This window comes from Pan troglodytes, chromosome 5 (assembly GCF_028858775.2).
Source record: "Pan troglodytes isolate AG18354 chromosome 5, NHGRI_mPanTro3-v2.0_pri, whole genome shotgun sequence".
Classification (NCBI taxonomy): Eukaryota; Metazoa; Chordata; class Mammalia; order Primates; family Hominidae; genus Pan; species Pan troglodytes.
The window spans coordinates 147,667,601-147,686,589 of NC_072403.2; the positions used below are offsets into that span (position 1 = coordinate 147,667,601).

The 18,989-nt window shown below is 40.0% G+C and overlaps 1 protein-coding gene and 1 long non-coding RNA gene across 2 annotated transcripts in view; both read left to right on the top strand.

Annotated features, from left to right (window-relative positions):
- PDE7B (phosphodiesterase 7B) overlaps window positions 1-18,989 on the top strand; it is a 686,767-nt gene that overhangs the window by 305,718 nt on the left and 362,060 nt on the right. The gene's annotated exons all lie outside the window — the stretch shown is intronic.
- On the top strand, window positions 1,795-13,670 carry LOC129144411 (uncharacterized). The gene is made up of 3 exons (XR_008548842.1): window positions 1,795-2,099; window positions 3,414-3,590; window positions 11,749-13,670. It is a non-coding gene; the product is annotated as an uncharacterized LOC129144411 (long non-coding RNA).

Below are 18,989 nucleotides of genomic sequence, written 5' to 3' on the forward strand. Positions count from 1 at the left end.
AGAGATTTATTCTGAGCCAAATATGAGTGACGATGGCCCATGACACAGCCCTCAGGAGGTCCTGAGAACATGCGTCCAAGGTGGCTGGGGTACAGCTTGGTTTTATATATTTTAGGAAGGCATGTGACACCAATCAAATACATTTAAGAAATACATTGGTTTGGTCCAGAAAGGTGGGACAACTCAAAGTGGGAGGCTTTCAGGCTACAGGTAAATTTAAACATTTTCTGGTTGACAATTGGTTGAGCTTGTCTAAGACTTGGGATGGATAGAAATGAATGTTCACGTTAAAAATAAAGGATTGCAGAGACCAAGTTTTATTGTGCAGAGGAAGCTCTCAGATAGCAGACTTCAGAAAGAACAGGTTGTAAATTGTTTCTTACCAGACTTAAAAGGATGCCTGGCTCTTAGCTGATTGTCTTCTGGATCTGGAAAGAAAGGAAGGAAAACAAAGGGGAAAGGGGATTCTCTACAGAATGTGGATTTTTCCCACAAGAGACTTTGCAGGGCAATTTCAAGGTATGGCAAGGAAATATATTTTGTGGTTAAATATTTTTTCCTCATCTTATAATGTTATGCCAGAATCAGATTGAAAAGTAAGTCACAAAATATAGGGTCAAATAAAATCCATCTGATGAGAACTTATGGTTTGTAGGGCATGACTCCCTAGACCCCTTAGGTAGGAATTTGGGTAACATAAAAAAATCAGAGCTTAGTCCTCATAACCCAGAAACAAATCTTATCATATACAGTGATATGATAAAAATTGGCATCACAATGTGAAAGGTGAGTTAATCATTCAGTAAACAGTGTTTAAACAATTGCTAATTATTTGTTTAAAAAATTACTTTATATCCTCACTTTAACCACAAAATAAATTCCAATTCTATTTAAGAGTGAAATGCTAAACATACACACACACACACACACACACACACACACACACACACACACAAATTACAGAAAATAATTTATAAATTTATCTATATCTATATATAGATAAATATTTAGCTTATCTTTGGGTAGGATTTTAACTCAGAAATCATTGGAAATATTACTAAAACATTAAAACATTGATTACATTAAAATTACCGGTGTTAAAGGTAACAAATTGTGAAAGAACATCTACGCAAATGTAACACAGAATCGTTAGTATATGTAAAATATTGCAGGCTTACATAAATTTATAGGAGCAATATAAGATCCCACTGGGGGAAAAAAATGGCAATGGTATCATCCTGGTCTGTCAGTTTCCTTTGAGTCACAAGGATAATAGAAGTACAGATTCTTTAAAGTAATGGAAATTTATGTAGAATTCCTCAGAATGCAGAGTTAGAGAGAAAATCATCCCTTAAGTAACAGTCATCTGGGACCCCAATGTCATCTTAACTGGGATAAAGTGTTGGCTTCAAAGACAATTATGAGAACTGTCTTGTTTAGGACAATCTCTTGTTTGCCTTTCATTTGTACTTCATAAAAACTGAACATGATTAAATTGTTTGGTAACAATAGATGGATTGAAGAAATTGATTCATGGGAATACATTTTGGACTAGATTTGTCACACCCACAAATGAAAAATGGATGTTTTCTAGACTTTCACTTATTTTAATTGATGCACAATGGCTTATTTAAAATGTTTCAGCCTTAATCCTCCCTCTTCCTGCTTTTTGTGAGATTTTCTGGTCTCACCAACTACAGTTCTTTCCAGGTTTTGGGATGGAAAATGCGTGGTACCTTTTCATCCCATCATAAGGGTCACAGCCAACACTCCTATAACAAAAAACAGGTTAACATGAGAAAAGCATAACACATTTCTTTAATCAAAGTTTTATATGACATGGGAGGCTTCAGAAATGAAGACCTAAAGACCCAGGGAAAACTGTCTATTTTTTTGCTTAGGATCAATGAAGAATGGACAGCCGTGTAGAAATGTGATTGGACCAAAGGTTGTGATCTAATGGTGATAGGTTGCAGGGGAAACCCAGCAAGGCCTGACTGTTCAGATTCTTCTTGGCCTCTTTGTGTGGTATTTCTTTCTCCTGGGTATGCAGCAGGACCCCTCTGGAATGAGGGTCTTATGACCTGCTTTCAAGCAAGGTAGGTCAGATGGCTTCCTTGTGGCCAGCTCCTACACAGAAAGTTTAGAGCAATATTTCTAGTTTCTATGACCCACCTTGGGAAAGAGGAATTCTAGTTTCTATGGCCTGCCTTGGGGAACAGGAAAAAGAAAGGCAGGAGAAAGTCAGAGACAGACTTTGATTCTGAGACCCTTCCAATGTCCTTCGGTTTAAAGCACTCAGCATGCCAAAGTGCCATGCTGAGGTGGTTCAGAAAACCCCCAACACAGGACTGTGAGCTCATGGCTGGTGGGGACTTACTGTCTATGTGAGTCTGTGCCTCACACAAGTGCATCACACCCCCATGCCTCAACACCACATGTAAAGACAACTCCCTTGAAGGATTAATTGGCACTTTAAAAAGGATGTTGGAACAGAGAACCAAATTCCGGATACTTTCTTTCCCCTACTATTTCCACAAGAGGCACCATGCAGGTTGACTCTTAGCCCTGGTTGTCCCAAACCAGAATGAAAGGTCTGGCTTGACTCATGGAGATTAGCTTAGGCTGCTGGGCAAAAGAACCAAACCCTGGTCCTGACTGTTGGCATTGGAGCCTTCTGTGTGGTCTAGTGGAGAAAATACTTGCTGGGAGCCAGAAATTGAGATCTGCTCCTTGTCCAGTCTTCAGAGCAGGTGGCGGGGCCAGCTTTGCCAGAGTCCAAGTGGGGCACTTATGTTTGCAGCCTTCAGATTTCCCTAAAAATAGCAAGACCTCTGCATCCATGTATCTTTTGGTTGAGTCTCAGTCACTTGTAAGCTTCAACAATTAAATTTACCTCCCTGAACCTCAATGTTCTCATTTATAAAATGGAAGAACTGCTTACATCATGCCCCTTAAGAAGATTAAATAACATTGCACTGCACACATAGAGCATGTGTTTGGTGTATAATAATCTCAAGAAATGAACTTCTCTCCCCCTTAAGCTTATGTCACCATCTTGTTTCCTAACAGATCCATTTTTGATTAATTTTCAGAGAGGAAAGGATCATATATATTCAAATGGTGTTTTATTAGCTAATAAGGCAAACTAAATGTTCTCTCCCAAGCATATTGGTATTTTAATATGGAAAAATGGGAAATTATGCTGTCATGGTGATACCTGAGGCAGCGAGGAGAAGCCAACAAGGACTGTATCCAGAGATTCAGGAGAAATTATCCAAGAATTCTTTGCTTCATAGCATTTTTGAATCAATCTTTTGATTTAAGCCTTCTGAAACTTAACTTGCCAATATTTTGAAAAGTGCACTATCAAGATTGTTGTCAATCACACCCTAGTGTGGTTTAACTTTCAGATCCCTTTTTGGAAGGGAAGTTTTATTTAATCCATGTGTTGAGAAGAGGAGGATGCAGTTCATATAACCTGGATATTTAAAGAGTGAAGGGAGAAAGAAGATACAGTAAATATGAAATGAAACTTTCACATAATTCACACATGTACCCAGAGTTGCAAGGAGAAAACAAAAGTATTGGTACGTAAGTACTTTTACGTGAAATGATTTAAAATGTTTGCATATGGTATTTTTTGTTGTAGTTTCTGAGATGGAGTCCTGCTCTGTCGCTCAGGCTAGAGTGCCATGCCACGGTATTTTGATTTATTATTCTTTATTTTGAATTTCTCTACTCAAAGGTACATTTTAAATACCCTTAATCATCATCATGATCCCACACTTCCTGCAGATTCCCATAGAAAGTCACACATCTTCCTCCTGTTGAACTATTGCTCCACAAATCATAGTATTTGCCTAGGATTTTGCTTTTTAAAGTTCCATTGCCACATTTGTGGTAAATTCTATTGTGTATGGTAACACATGATAACAACAATGCGTAGCGCCTAAAAGCTCTAATGACCAGCAATTCTGTGGTCAGTAAAAGGAAATTACATAACATTAGTAGCCAATATGCTGTTGAGGGAAAAGTCCTCACATTTCTCCTGACCATCCCTGCCCCTGTCACTTGCCACTAATAGTAGGTTTTGCAACTAGGTTTGGGGGTGAGTGGACCCTGGAGTACTATTCTCTGTACCCCCAAACCATGCCCAACCCTTCTACTTGGTTATTTCAACTCAGTGGTGGGCAAGTTTTGTTGTATTTAACTCCTACACAACTTTGCTCTGTCTGTTCTATCATAAACCATGTGTGCCTAGTACTATCCAGCTAAGCATTTTCATTATTACTTTATTTACATAAAACCCTTTTAAAAAAATAATTTGACCTAAGATACAGGTCATCCTGGACTTTCCACCATGTGTGTTCTGTCAGTGGTGGTTTGTCTTTTTTGGGGGGGATATTTTGTTTTTTGTTTGTTTTGTTTTCAATTTTTTGAGTATTTACTATTTAAATAAAAAGCAATGGCAGCAAAGGTTTCTATTTCCATGTCCCTTTGAGCTTTTTCCTTGACATCCACTTCTCTCACAAGGATCTGGCCTTCATGCCAAGTCTCTGCTGATCTTCACTGCGGAGGGCAGCTCCTCCCAGGAGAGGGTCCAGCCCCTCCATTGGCTGATGCTGGCCTCACATTTGTCCTGACCCTCTGTCTGGCTTGTGCTGCCCGTGATTATGGCTCCTGCCGCCCGCTCAGTGGCCCATGGGATTGTGGAGCAGAAAGCAGAAAAGGAATTTTGGATTACAGGGGGAAATGATGCTTTAAAAAGGCAACAGTTTTCTGATGTCTATTTTTTTTTCATTCTAAGATAGTTTCATAAATTTCCTCTTCATTTCAACCAAGTACGCTTGGTTATACTTCCTAAGGAATTTTGTTCAACTAGATGGTATGTTTTGGTGAATTAATCCAAGAGGACGCTACTGAAAAAATATTATATATATGCAGCTTTCTTCACAGAACATATAACAGGATATATATTTGGGATGTTAATTTAAAAAACAATTTTAAGGTTAAAGAATGATATAGTGTGCTAGATTAAGATGTACTGAGCAAGTCATGCTTTACCTTTTGTTCGTTTTACTAGGTCATTTAAATTCCTTTTATGTGCTCCTCAGGGCAGTTAACTCTTTACATGTTTGATTCAGTGCTGGAAAGGCTATAGGTATTGAAAGGCTCTAAAAAGTTAAGTGATTAAATAATTATGCTCATTATCTTTATCATATTTGATGTTTTAAATACTGCTAATAATTCATCTTACTTTATTTGCACTCAAAAGCTATTCTTGGATTTAATATTTCTAGTAATAAAAAAAGCAAAACAGATATTCTCTCATTTGTGTTCCTCAAAGTTAATTCTTTATTATCTTCCTTCTCCTCAAACATGAAGTTTTATCAACGGTGATGCATTTTCTTGTGTGTTTCTTACTCTATCAGGCTTGATCCAGTCAGACTCACACACCTGAGATGAAACCCAGGCTCCTGGAAGCTATGAAATTGTTCAGTAATGTAGCCTTATAAGTAAGCAATTAAAGCAGTCCCGGAGTCCAGTAAGGCCTATGCCATTCATACTGGCAACAGGCGATGTATTTTCCATCACTCTTTCCCCTTGCCCAGATAGCTTCTCTCGAAATAGATGGTATGTTTTATTCTATCAAGCATTTATATTACCTTTTCCTTCCTAGCCATTTTAATGGAAATGGGTGGAGAATAAACAGTAACTCAATAAGAAGTCATAATTGCTCATTGTAGTACATCATTCATTGTATGATTTTGTAATATAATTGTTATTGGGCTCTTATTGACTGGATTCTTGGTTTCTCCTGTCCTTGTTAGGTTTTGTGTTGACTATTTTCTCTTTCTATTTTTTTCCTAAGACTTTTAAAGTGTTTCTCAAAGTATGGTCTTTGTTAAACTTTCTGCATCCCGTAACGTGGGTGTTCAAAAGATTCCTGGTCCCCACTCCCTACCCACTGCCAACAGAATCAGATTCTCTGGAAGTGCGAGCTAGAAAAATACATTTTGAATAAGTACTCCTCCCCTCCTTAGGTGCTTCTTATGCATGCTGAAGTTATAAAACCATTGAGGAAAATAGACCCACCAGCATCACCTGAAACACAATTATCCTTCCAATTGTGTTTTTTTCCCCCTACACTCTCTCCTTTTTTTAAATCTATCAACTCTTCCATTTTCAAGAGGATTTGTGAGTCAATGTAAATCTGTATTGCTGGGCCCTAGCCACCAAATCTACATCCAGCCTTAGACATTACCAATATCAGGAATCATCTATGGAAAGATTCAGGCTTATTCCATAGCCATAAATCCTGGAAACTGTCCTTAGTCATTTAGCACAGTCTTAGAGGAGGCCTCGGCATTCTGTGGCTAGTATTACACCATCCTTTAGCATCATGAATGTCAAAGTTGTGCTGAGATGAAGTGAAATGTACCTGAAATAACAAAAATAAACAAACCGAAACTACTTCCTACTTGTTGAGTTTCTCCTACTTCCAAAATTACTCTGTTTCCAAAAGTTCCAGGTCCCACAAGTGCTCTAGATTCTATCCTATGCCTCTTTCCCATGAGGCTTTTGGACATCTTCAGGCTGTAGTTCTTTTTCCTACTCCCCTACCCTTAGAACATAGTAAGTAGTTAAATATGTTCTTGTTATTATGCTCATTCTCATTGTGTTATTTATACATGGGAAACACAACGGTGTCTTGCACATGTGGTCTATAATCTATAAATTTTAGTTATCATTATAAATAATCTTCAAAACTATATTCAAGTAACATCTTGGGTAACAGAGCATATCACAGATAAACTGTGAAAGCCCAACACCTATTTAACTGATTTATCAACATGCTGGCAGATACTTAAAGGATTTGGAGTTTACTACATATTAAAGTGTATGTTATGTTATTGAGTATCAACTCAAACTAATTAACAAAATTAGCCAGGTGTGGTGGCTCATACCTGCAATCCTAGCAACTTGGGAAGCTGAGGCAGGAGGATCACTTGAGGCCAGGAGTTCAAGACCAGCCTGGGCAACATAGCAAGACCGTGCCTGTTAAAAAGTAAAAAATGAAATAATTAGCCAGGTGTGGCGGCATGCTTCTGTAATCTCAGATATTCAAGAGGCTGAGATATGAGGATTGTTTGAGCCCAGAAGTCCAAGGCAGCAATAAGCCAGGATCGTGCCACTGCACTCCAGCCTGGGCAGCAGAGTGAGACCTAGATCCTTAAAATAAACTAATAGAATTTTCATCAACCTAGTTCCTCCTATTCTGGCATGACCAGTTCAGAAGTTTCTGTCCTACTTTAGTGTGTAATCATATTATTTAAAAATACCATAATTTTTAAAGGTGGGTGTTTGGTAACTCTGACATTTAGTGGAAAAAGATCAAAACAAATCCTTCCTTCGATTCTGGGCAATTAATGTCCACCCATCCTATGACTTTTATCCAGTCTGGCCCATCTGCATACTAGGCTAGCTTTTCTGGTCTCAGCACGGGTAACTTCTCTTTTGAGAAACTTTCCTCATCCAGCAAAATCTAGGTTTGGGGAAGCTCCCACAGGCTCTCACAGCATTCTGCCTCCTCACACCACCAATGACATTTGTCACTGCCTCCTGGGCAGTCTGTGAATCTAAAGTGTTTCATATTATAACTTCAGTACCAAGACAAGAGCCTGGAACACAGGTGGATGCCTTGATCAGTAAATTAATGCAACCTGTACATGTGAAACCAAACCCTGTATACTTTAGCATCATTTATGGCACAGACAGCCCTCTTCGCTTTACTCTGATTAAGTGGCCATTCATTCTCCTTTTGTTTGGCTCCTGCTCTTTTGTTATGGCCCCCAGTTTCTGCATCCATTCTGCACCATGAATGTATCAGTTAATTTCAGTAATCCTGGTCCCATCTTCTGGAGCTCTCAGGGGACTCTGGTTCAGGCTCAACACTCTAGAGATTCCCAGTTTTCACAGCTTTAGAACAATCCCCTGTTCCAGCCTCTTAAGCCAAACCCTGAGGGCCCCTTAAGAGAGAGGACCAAACACTCTATGTCCTTGTGGGTGTTTTCAATCTAGCATTCTAACCTCCTTGAAATCATGAAAACACATTTTTTTTCTTTGATTCATTTTATCTAAGTGTCTTGGGCAGTTCCATAAATGGATCTGTTGACAATAACTATGAACATGTTTTCACTGAAACTATCTCACTGATGAGTGTTTGGTGGCTTTAGAAAGAGAAATGGTTGCATATTAGCATGGGGTATTAAAACCTGAAGGTTAAATGGATGAAGAGGACTTGAATGACCTTACTGAGGCAACACCGTGTGAAAAAAAAGTCTTAACATTTTTTAAAGTCTTCTATTTGGTAGGTCCACAGAAAGGCATTCATCACCCAGAACTGGCCTTTGGAAGGACACAGACTTATATTTCCATATTTTCAATCACAGGTCAACAAAGTTTCCAGACTTTCCAAAGGTGAAAAACTGTACCTTAGGCTTGTTGAGTAGTTAGAGCAGAAGGAACAAGTTTGTCATTTGACTGGTCAGTAAATCTGTTTGGTGTCTGGCCAGACCAAAAATATTTTTTGAAGGGGAGTTCTCTTTGCCATGTTATTCTTAGTTTTGGCCCAAATTGTCTTTTATATTTTGTTGGCATCAAGGTGGGCTGCCAAGGAGAAGACCCCAGACTCTGAGCAGACCGCTAGGCAGAAGCAATCAGAAGAACACAATGAGCCCTTGATCTGAAAGAACTGACAGAAGAATTCAGGGAGTGACAAGAGCTGCTTCTATCCAGGAGGGCTAGTCTGAATGCAATGATTAAGCCATCCTGGGGCACAGTGCAGGGCGCTTGGTATTGATTCAATACATTTTTTTTAAAATAAGTGAATGGGGCCAGGTGTGGTGGCTCACACCTGTAATCCCAGCACTTTGGGAGGCCGAGGCAGGTGGATCACAAGGTCAGGAAATCGAGATCATCCTGGCCAATATGGGGAAACCCCGTTTCCACTAAAATACAAAAATTAGCCGACTTGGTGGTGGGCGCCTGTAGTCCCAGCTACTCCAGAGGCTGATGCAGGGGAATCACTTGAACCTGGGAGGCGGAGTTTGCAGTGAGCCGAGATCGTGCCACTGCACTGCAGCCTGGTGACAGAGCAAGACTCCATCTAAAAGTAAATAAATAAATAAATAAATATGTGAATGAATGAGAAATTTTATTTATGTTAAATTTTTGACCAGAGCATATGGCTCTATTACTGAGCCAGTCGGAAATGGCTCAGAATCCAGCAGTCAGCAACATCATACTATTCAGGGTCTTCAAATACACCCTCCAGTTTGACCAACAATTCCAGGAAGTGACCAGCAAAGTCTGCCTTTATCCCCTTCCATTAAGCACGTCAAGGCCAGTTTTGTGAAGCAGTTGATTACAATCCCCAACCTCAGGCAACCAGTGGAGAAACCTGCAGCTGAATCCCTTGACACCACTGAATATGAACTAAGGTGTTGGGCCTGGCCTTGTCTGTCTTACCCTTGAAAATGTACCCAAGAGACAATTTGGTTGGGACTGCTGCTATTTGGGAGACCTGATTCCACCCTGGGTAGATTTTTTTTTTAGACGGAGTCTCCCTCTGTCGCCCAGGCTGGAGTGCAGTGGCACGATCTTGGCTCACTGTAAGCTCCGCCTCCCAGGTTCACGCCATTCTCCTGCCTCAGCCTCCCAAGTAGCTTGGACTACAGGTGCCCGCCACCACGCCTGGCTAATTTTTTGTATTTTTAGTAGAGACGGGGTTTTGCCGTGTTAGCCAGGATGGTCTGGATCTCCTGACCTCGTGATCTGCCCGCCTCGGCCTCCCAAAGTGCTGGGATTGCAGGCGTGAGCCACCGCGCCTGTCCAATTTTTTTTAAGTGGAATTAAAGGCCCCTGACTTCAGGATGGGAGTCTTCTCTTCTTACTGATGGGCCAGCGTTCTCAGTGCACTGTCTTTATGGCACCATGGCTACAGATTTGCTCTGGGCTCTTTGTGCTAATAAAGGCAAAGGGCTAGAAAAGATGGACCTTGTAACATCTTAAAGGCTCTAAGAGACAATTCTGCATAGGGTAAGAAAAAGGAAATTGGACAGCTAGACCTATGGTTCTTACTCCATTCTTAAAGTGGACTTGTTCCTTGGATACCAGGGACTACAACATTGACATAGTATAGTCCAATGGCTAAAAGTGACCTTTCTGAGGAGCATGATGCATTCAGGATACTTCTGCTTTGTGTTAATGTTTCTTCCCTTCTAATCTATTATTTCCAAGCTCACAGATCAATGAATAGTTTTACTATTTAAGATTCCAGTTGAAGTTGGGGGAAGGCAGGAATGTAAATTTGTAGGGAGGAGGGAAGAGCAATCAGCCACTCTAAGGTCCCATGGGAGCTGGCAAGCACTGGACCACAGAATGGAATGGGATGTGCTGAATGAAGCTCTGTCTGTCTTGTACACACCAGTCACTCCAAGGAGGGAGCCAGGAAGCAGGCAGCAGGGTATGTGGGCTGTCAGAGTAGATTCTGCTGAGAAGACATGTGTAAGGGAGAACTATTGCTTTACCAGAAGCGTTGACAAGAAATAGAAGCTGAGATGTCATTGCAAAATAGAATGCACCCAGAGTAGCATTTGAATGTGAATGCAATCATTGGAGAACCTACGGAGAGGTCAGGACAAAGGAGGGAATGTGTGAAGCTTGTTTGAGAGTTGCGAGTGAGAAAAAGTTGTTTGCTGCGATGAGTTGACAAAAGGAGGATTTTTAAAAAACAACTACTACTCTTTTCAAGGGTGACCAGTAACTATCTTAGAGAGGCAAATTTTATGAACCAGGCCATGACGGGAACTGAAGAAAATGCCTGCCAAAGTCAAATGTCTAAAGTAAATATACTTTTCATAAAGAAAGTACATAGTATTTGTGCATTTTATAAAATATATTTTATAAAGAAAATGTAAAGTACATAATATGTGCCTGTGTGTATTTCTTTAAAGACTTATTTATAGAACTAGCAATCTTAGACTTTTTTGGTCAAACTGTTTGGTCATATTAGACTATTTAAAATACAAAAAGAAATAGGCATATTGGTGTATATACAATTTTCTAGCATTGCTTCTCTAAGTATTCTGTTTCTCTGTCAGTCTCTCTCTCTCTCACACACACACATACACAAACACACACACACACACACCATGCACAACTATTAGCAGAACTGTTGTTTTGCAAAAGTTTGATGGTTTTTACTTCTTGGAATTGGGTCCTACCAGTTTGTCTATTGCCCTTCTGGGAAATGTGTCCACCTGTCATGGATGAAAATATTGCAAATGTGTCTTCTGTGTTACCAAAAGACCTAAGGGGGTGAATTCTATTTTGTAACCAAGAAAAGACTAGAGCCAGTTCTTAAATGCTTCTTCTAGAATTCAAATAAAAACTTAGAACATATCTACTGGCCATGTTTTTCTAATTAAAATATATCAATATTAATGCCAACTATTACCGTGGGTACCCACACAGAAGAAAGTCACCAAAAAATGTGTGCAGTTTCCATATAAAGGCTGTTTTTATCACTATTTTAATTTTAAACGGAATATGGAGAAATGCATGAAAATAAAATGCTGTTTCTACCTTCAGTATTTATACTTATCACTCTTGGTACTTTTTCTAGAAACCCTTTATAGGACTCTTGTGTTTTTCTTTCCATCACTCTCCTCACTCCTCCAGGGCACCATTTTCTTCTGAAGGCCAACTTGTGGAAACCCCAGGAGCTAGCTACCATGTTCAGGAGGCTGACCCTCATCTGGACTCTCTCTTATGTCAGACTGTGGAATGTAAATTTTGGAAGTGCCAGGAGCTATAGTTTCTGTCATGTATACAAAACTTCTCTGAAGTGAGAAAGACTGCAATTGACATACCAAGAAGAGCACAGACAGGACACAAAGGTATAGTCTTGTCAGTGTTCAAGCTCCTGGTGCCACTTATTTCTCTGAATTACTACCCATCCTGGGATTTAATTGTCCTAGAGTTCTTTGGGTTGCATGAGCCAACAAATGCCCACTTGTCCTAAGCAAGTATTGCTTGGGTTTTCCATCATTTCATCTTCTATTCTATACAGAAGATTCAGAAGATTTAACAAAGTCCTAGGTATGAATAAGGAAATAAATCTTAGGACAGATTATTTCCAGGAGCAGTAATTAGAAATATTAAGCTGTAGCCAGACATGTCCATGGCATGATGTATAGTTAGGATATGTAGCATTGACCACAACACAGGTATGGTGGTTTTAAAAAATATGTTGCAAATTCTTTGACACTGATTCTCTTTTCATTAGGTCAGATCTAATTCCTTCTCCTTTTGACTATGGACTTGACTTAGTGACTTGTTTCTAACAAATAAAATATGAGAGAAGTGATGTTATATAACTTTTGAGACTAGGTCTTAGATAGTTTCAACTGGCCTTCTTTCTCATGGATCACTTGTTCTTGGAGAAGTTAACCTCCAGGTCATGCAGACAGGCAAAGAACCTGGAGAGAGGCCTATGTGGAGAGAAACCGAGGTCACCTTCAACAGCCAACACCAACTTGCCAGCTATGTAAGTGAGCCATCTTGAAATGGATCCCCCAGTCCCAGTTAAACCTTGAGATGATTGGTCAACATCTTGAATGCAATCTTATGAGAGACCATGAGCCAGAGCTACCCAGCCAAGCCACTCCTGAATTCCTAACCCACAGAGATAATAAAATGTTTACATTTTTAAGCTACTAAATGTACGGGAAATTTGTTGTATAATAAGATAACTAATACTATGTCCAAGATTTAGGGAAATTACTTTGAAGAGGTTCGTCAATTAGCATCAGTCATAAGTGACGGCAGGAGATCCCAAATAGGCAACTCAGTCATAAAAATAATTGGAGTTCATGATTACAGGTTTGGTCCCCAGGAAATAGAGCTCCAGGTAGAAAACATTGTTAATGAAGAACACATGGGAATAGAATCACTTAATCATATAAAAAGAGTGATAGAATAATATAATGGCTAAGATAAAGAGTTTGAGAGTTACACAGATTTAGATTCGGATCTTGGCTCCACTAGTTTCTGTTTGAACTTATTACTTGTCTGTATTTTTTAGTTTTATTTTGGGATAGTTTTAGGCTTACTAAAATGTTACAAAAATTATCAAAAGAGTACCTATGTACTCGTCACCCAGCTTCCCCAAATGCATAAGAATTTCGCATAAGAAAAAACAAAACAAAACAAACAATAACAAAAACATAAGATGCCTGGTACCAAGTCCCACGAGTGACTGAAATCTCAATTTGTATTCATAGAAAGTCTATTCATACCACCTTATCCTGTTCCCTTTTTCTTGGTCCTACTTTTTCCAGGACACCTGGGTTGTCCTCTTCTCCCTTCTGTGCCAAACTGTCCTTTCCCATTGAAAATTAATGTATGCAGGCTCATTTCTCTCTTTAAAAGATGCAGTCAGGAGCTAAGAAGCCAGCCTGAAGTTTCTCAACCTCCGTTTCTTAACTCTTTAGCAAAAACATTTCCAAAATGAAAGACCCTCCTCCATCATGCCCCACACCAAGAAAATGTGAGAAATGGATCATAAATTTCTCAGAAAAATGATAATTCAAGAAATTTCAAAATATAACAAACTACCAATATATGTATCATTTAAAGAAAACATTCTTTTTGCTCTCACATCATAAAGTAATTTGTCTTCAAAACTTGAATTTGAGAACTATTCAGGGCATAAAAATGAAGACATCAGAGTCACATCATATGTATGTGCTGGTTGCCCACCGGCCTTCCCATCTTGAAGGTAAGCTTCTTGCAGGCAGAGCCAGCATCCTGAGTTCTCTGTCCTGTCTCTAACACAGTGCCTGTCACACAGAAGGCATGTTGATCAACTTTGATATGATAGAGAAATTTCCTCTTAAGTATTCCATTTTTCAGAATTCATTCAAAAGTCAAATACCCATTCTTTAAGACATCTTGCTAAGAAAGGAAAAATTCATTATAAAGGGTCATTTTGAACATTCAGAAGGAAGACCTAAGTGTTGAGTAAGTGAACAGACCTTTCTGCTGATGTACTTACAGAAACAGAGGTCCAGGCCAGTTCCCCATCACCTCTTACCCCCAATGTTACAGGCTCTTCTCAGAGCTTTCTCCATATGGGCTCTTTCTCGGTAGCTTGTTTTCACATGTGGCTGCAAGACTGAACACAGTTAATCTGGTTTCCCTGCCTTGCTGCACAGAAGGCCAGTCAACAGCTCTCTTTTGACTTATCTTTAAACATTTTTTTAAATGTTCATTATTGAGGAGAAATAAAAAGGAAGCAACAGAGGCACAAACAGAGTGAAACGATAAGGCCTAGGAAATCTTACATTGTACTTTTAATCATGGACCACATTCTTTGTTTACCCAACTTGCCTTTGAGAAGGAGTGTCGCACCCTGTGCTGGGCATCTGATCTTGCACTGCTCTGTGCTCTACTGGGTTTATTTCCACATAGGTTCACATGGCCTTGGGGCGCCATCATGGAGGGTCTTGTTCTCAGCGGACATGGCACAAGGCAGTATCCTCACATAGTAAAGGTTCAATCAATAGTTGTTGAGTTAGTAAATGAATGACTCATATGGCTAATTTTTTACCGATCTGATGGGTGGATGCAATCCAACATTGCCAAAGTGAAGGGTTACACAGTGGGAAGGCAGTGGGGGTGGATGTAGTTGGCAGGCGGCAGAGAGAGGTACAGGACGACCCCTTACGTTGTAAATGCAAAACATTCTCAGTGGAGTTTGGCTTTCCCACATAGTAATTATGTGTCATAGTGTATACATGCTCTATAGCTTATTTCTCAAAACATATTTGTGGGTATGTTTTTGCCAATGCTATTTTCATAAGACATGTCTCACAGAAATGGCCAGGAGCAGCCAGAAGCAAAACCCACCAAGTCCTGTTTCGTTCTTGTTCTTTCTTTGCTAATATGTGCAAGACTTAAGATAACTGAACTCATACTTTTCCTACCTAGAATAGAATTATCTTATAAATTCTTCTGTTAGTCTACAAGTAATCTGCCTTGATCCTATGGAATTACAAGCCAGTAGAGCTGCTGTATTTTACTTGAGTGTGGTTACCACTTGGTTGGCACACACTAAGGATATTTTTGACTCTCTCTTTGCTGACACGAGCTACAGAGCCTAGTTGAGAAAACCCTCTGAATGAAAACAAACAAAAACCTACCAGAACAAATTAGGGACAGGGGAACTTGGAAGCCGTGTAAGAGTTGTGAAACCATCAGAACGTTAAGATTTAGGGTGTCCCTTTAAAGTTTTTTAGACTTTCTGGGAATACTCCCTGGGAAATGTTGTGTTTTCATAAAAAAGTTGTTCTGTGCCTGACAGCACGAAGAAGCACGTGAAGACTGGAGACTGTGAGAATGTTTTCAGCAAGAGCCAATCTGGTAGCAAAAGGCTAAAAATTGCATTTTCACAGCTCCGCCAGAATATGCAAAAATTTCTTGTCCCTATCTATTTTATGACATTAAAAATGATTTAAGGCAATTGACACTTCTATTTCTTCCAAGGGGAAAAAATAGATTTTGTAGAGTTCTGGCATATATCAGTGCATGATTGTTTCAGATCATTGTAGCTGGAATGGGCTGTTGTACCAAAGCTTATCTAATATACTTTGTTCATTCATTCAAAAAATCTTCACTGAATGCCTGTTAAGTGGCAGACACTGATCTCTTACTGGGTATATAGAATTCAAGAGGAGAGCCATGGTCAACTTAATCAAGAAGCAGTTCTAAATTTTTATCAAGCAACCATAGTGAAAAGACATGATAAAGTCAACCCAGTTCTAACCCCACCACTAAAGATTAAGAAGGAAATATTTTAGTATATGAGTTAGGTAACCTGGTTATTAGTCATTTAGGGTATGAAATAGGACTTGGAAAAGGTTATTAAGATTTTGAAGTAATAGACTGAAACAATCAGACTTGGGAAAGAACACAGATCTCATTTTTCTGGATTAGCTGCATTTGGTTGCTTGCGAGGTGAAGCTTTAGAGGAAAAGGAAAAAGGAAAAGCATTTTGGCAATCAGGTTACATGAATAGCAGGTTTCAGCAGATCTAAGTAGTCCCAGGCAGGCTGGGCCAGAATGTCCTTAGATAATCAAGTGCGGCTTTACTGGTATGGTTATTATCCCAAAGGAGACCTGCTAGAACAGGCTCAACTCTGCTGCTGTACAGCATGACCTTTGGTGCTTTCTCTTTTTTATTTCTCCTGTAGGAGGCAAGAGCTACAGCTTAATGGATAAGAGCCCATGCTTTGTGGCCAGCCATGCCTGGGTTTGGGTCCTGCTCTGCTACTTACCAGACAGCCCTGCGATTTGAGTTTCACAGCCTCTCTAAGCCTCTGATTCCTGCCTCATAAAAAGGGCATGGTGATCGTGTGATACTTCATAGAGCGAAATGAGCTTAGACTAAGCACTTAGCCCAGAGCCTGACACAAGGCAAGGATCTAATTCTTTCTAGCTAGTATCTCTTGCAAGGACATCAAGGCCATTTCTTGTTAATCAAAGTGAGCCAGCTGGCATCACGGGTTGGAAATCCCTTAGCAACTGGTTAGCACTCAGTACAAACTCGCTTAAAATTGGTATATTGGCAGTTAGGAAATTAACACTAATTCTGTCACACTTAACCATTTCATAATGGTGATCTATTTAGAGCAGTGATTGGAAAACAAGAACTTTAAATTTGGTAAAGAAGCTTTATGTTGCTTTATTTGTTTCAGAAAAGGACAATACCTGAGTCATGTTCTAAGAAAAACGTGAGCATTTTTGAAAGTACCCTATGTGGACTGAATAGTAAAAAAGGAAAGGCACGTGAAAAAGGACATTATTATTTTAAAATGCTTTGAAATCACATTCAAAGTCGCCAGCTAAGTTTCGTGGTGTTCTGGCCACTGAGGGACTGCCAGGCTCTGTCTTCCTTTTTTGCCCATAGAGACCCCAGCCCTGCAGTACTGGTAGTGAGGCTCATGGTAGCTCCCACTCACTGGACTCATTCTGTCATTTTCAAAAGATGTTCAGTTCTTAAAATAAACTGACAATAAATAACAGATCAAGTATCTTATGATCTAAAATAATTCAATGGAAATTTGGAATGAACATAAAACTATATAGATCCCCATCTTCCCTGGCTGATTCTCTCAGATTATAAACATATTAAACTTATCCCCAGCCTAAAGTAGCCTGCTTGGGAGTTGGCAGTCTCTCAAGCTGCCCTTGCCCCCTCTTCTCTCCTCCACAGCCAAGAGTACATAAGAAGTAGTCCTCCCTGACTCTATCCATTTCCTCCACTCCCATTCACTGCTCAACCTCCTGCAGTTCCCGCTACTCCCTTAAAATTGCTCTCTACCCAGCTGGAGGAGAGCTGGCAGCTCAGAACTTACCATAGGCTTAAAGGAGAAAAACTTGATCCAGCCCAAGGAGAGCTCTACACTATCCTGGGCTGATATCAAAGGAACGCAACTTTCCAACCCCATCAGTGGTCACCCACTACCAACCCCTGCCCTCCAAGGCAGGAAGCAGGTGAGCTGAGCTAAGGGATGAGATGGAAGCAGGCATCATAAAGGAAAAAAAAAAGTGACAACTCTGGAAGTCACAAAGTTACCAGTCTTAAGAGGAAATATTGATTATCTTTTATAAAAGTTAGCGTTCATTCTCCAAGAACCCATTTGTATTTGGAACAATCTGAATCTCAATTATCTGAGTTCCTTAAAACTACAATGATCATATTCACTTAACTTCCATAAATAGATACATTTGTTTGCTTTACAATAGCACCTAGCTTTTCATTAGAGAAATTTCAAGGAAGCACCCCTCTGTCTTTAATTGACTTCCTAATTACACTAATTTTATTTGATTGATATATTAGGCTCTGGAGGAAAGGGAAAAGAGGGGAAGAGAGGTCACAATACAGTCCTTTATTCTCAGCTCCAGACAGCACAGGAAATCCTCAATTAAACTATACCACTTCCCTCAGCATGCCATAAAACCCATGCATTATATTTAATATCTTTAAGCTCATTTATAATAATGGTTTTATGTGATGTGGTGAAGTTAACCCATTCCTTCTAGACTTTCTTTTCATTATTATTTGCAGAACAAGGCATGCTTCTTGTGAAAAAAAAATCAGAAGTTCAGAAGAATAAGTCCTGAAAAATTAAAGTCCCCCGTCCCCCCGCCCCGTCCTCCTTAGGTTTTCTTTAGAAAACTTCCCTGTGACAATTTCCCTCCATTTGGAGAGGCAGACAAGAGGACATCTCCTCACTCACAGCCAGGACACTGTGCATCTCATATCGTGCTGGGACTTTTTCTTGACAGGATTGAGGGAGATTCAAAGTTCCCCAAAACCAGAGAGGAACAAATGCATCAACACAGCATCTCAGACCCTGGAGAAAGTCCAGCCGTGGCCATGGTTTTGCTGTAGAATGTTTTCTTCTAATGCAAAGTCTAACTTAGAACAATGTCTTCCTTGTGCTTTCCCTTTAAGGAAGGGTTGGCTGGACCCCGACAATTAGTAACTTAGGACAAAGCCTTCTGAGTTGGTGGCCCCATAAGGGCCAGAAGGAAGTGGTTTTCCTACAACCTCTGTTCCTCAGCCCGGCCTGGGCCACAGCACAGGTGAAGGTTATTGGAGGAAGAGTTGTTTCATCTGGGAGGCTTTTCCTTCCCTTATTATCCACACCTGAGCAGCACACAACCTAGAGGCTCAGGTGGATCATAGTTGTGGGATGCCTGTTTATTTTGTGGTGAGCATCTGAGAAGCGTCATCCCCACCTCCAGAGACTGCTCAGCTCCCCATGAAGAGGTGGGCCAGTTCTGTCTAGTTCCTCCACTCTCTTCCCTGCATGGTATCTAGGAGTGGCACTTCCCCCTGAACTAGGAATATC